This window comes from Nanorana parkeri, unplaced genomic scaffold (genome assembly GCF_000935625.1).
Source record: "Nanorana parkeri isolate BGI_ZX_2015 unplaced genomic scaffold, ASM93562v1 scaffold2807, whole genome shotgun sequence".
Classification (NCBI taxonomy): domain Eukaryota; kingdom Metazoa; phylum Chordata; class Amphibia; order Anura; family Dicroglossidae; genus Nanorana; species Nanorana parkeri.
This window is the reverse complement of record NW_017309075.1, coordinates 24,569-26,538: the sequence shown is the minus strand read 5'-3', so window position 1 is coordinate 26,538 and position 1,970 is coordinate 24,569.

The following is a 1,970-nucleotide window of genomic DNA, read 5'->3' as shown; positions in this document are numbered from 1 at the left end:
TCTGAAAACCCGCCAGAGGCTGGAATTGGGCTTTGAATGGCTTCATGCTGTTGGCTGCAACAAACCGATAAGCTCATCTCCCTCCACACGTGTCTTTGTGGTCAGCGTCGCAGGAAGTGGTCGGGGAAAGCCCAGAATTCCAGGCGCTGCTGGCGATAAAAAAAAAAAAAGAAACATTGGGGACCCCCTTGGGTTGCATTAGTCCGTATGTACCAGTGATGCCGGGCTGCGTCTGTACACACGTACCAGTGATGCAGGGCTGTGTCCGTATGTACCAGTGATGCAGGGCTGTGTCCGTATGTACCAGTGATGCAGGGCTGTGTCTGTATGTACCAGTGATGCAGGGCTGTGTCCGTATGTACCAGTGATGCAGGGCTGTGTCTGTATGTACCAGTGATGCAGGGCTGTGTCCGTATGTACCAGTGATGCAGGGCTGTGTCTGTATGTACCAGTGATGCAGGGCTGTGTCCGTATGTACCAGTGATGCAGGGCTGTGTCTGTATGTACCAGTGATGCAGGGCTGTGTCCGTATGTACCAGTGATGCAGGGCTGTGTCCGTATGTACCAGTGATGCAGGGCTGTGTCCGTATGCACCAGTGATGCGGGGCTGCGTGTGTACATGCGTACCAGTGATGCAGGGCTGCATCTGTACATATGCACCAGTGATGCGGGGCTGCGTGTGTACATGCGTACCAGTGATGCAGGGCTGCATCTGTACATATGCACCAGTGATGCGGGGCTGCGTGTGTACATGCGTACCAGTGATGCAGGGCTGCGTGTGTACATGCGTACCAGTGATGCAGGGCTGCATGTGTACATGCGTACCAGTGATGCAGGGCTGCGTGTGTACATATGTACCAGTGATGCGGGGCTGCGTGTGTACATGCGTACCAGTGATGCGGGGCTGCGTCCGTACATACGTACCAGTGATGCGGGGCTGCGTCTGTACATACGCACCAGTGATGCAGGGCTACGTCTGTACATACGTACCAGTGATGCGGAGCTGCGTCCGTATGTACCAGTGATGCAGGGCTGCGTCCATATGTACCAGTGATGCGGGGCTGCGTCTGTACATACGTACCAGTGATGCGGGGCTGCGTCCGTACATGCGTACCAGCGATGCAGGGCTGCGTCTGTACATACCTATCAGTGATGCGGGGCTGCGTCTGCATGTATGAATAAAAAGCGTGACGCCGTTTCCATGGTTTCAGCTTTCAATAATCCCATTATTAGCATTCGCGTTTCACATTGTCCTCGGTCACCCCGGCGCGGACTGTTCACATTTCTGTGTGTACCTTCTACTTGTGCCAGTCATGGAGCCCTGGCCTGTGACTGCTGCCATTGTCACCTGACTGGCTGAAGTGACACCCCGGGGGGGGGATTAGGATATGACCCATCCTCCGTTATAGCCCCTGCTGCAATGGCTTTAGGGTGAGCACTGTAGGGGGGGTCGGATGTGAGCGGCGGGGGTTGTTGCTATAGGTAACCTGTCATCAGAAATCCATGGACAGGAAGTATTTCAGGAAATCTATAATGTATCATATCGGTCCACTGTACACATTGTATCATTTTCTCTGCAGTGCCAGCGAGGAGAGCCTAAGGGGCCCATTCACACTAGCGGACCCCGCGTCATGCTGGATATACCACCCACCTGCTGATGTGCGTTGTGTAGGGGGAGGGCCATGCGATGCATTGTTACAACGTGTTGCATAGTTTGCTTTTTTTATTTGCAAGTAGGGCTGCAACAACTAATTGATCATGAGAGTGAGAGAGAGTTTTTTTTAATTATACAACCAATCGATTAGTTGAAAAAATAATCGGGCAACTAATCGATTATGAAAATTACCATTAGCTGCAGCCCTATTTGTAACTTTATCGAAATGCCACAAAATGAAATTTCATTCGTTTCTCTGCAGTGACGCAGCGTGGCTCGTCGCAGTGCGCCGTATAAAAATCCGATCTGTCCTACT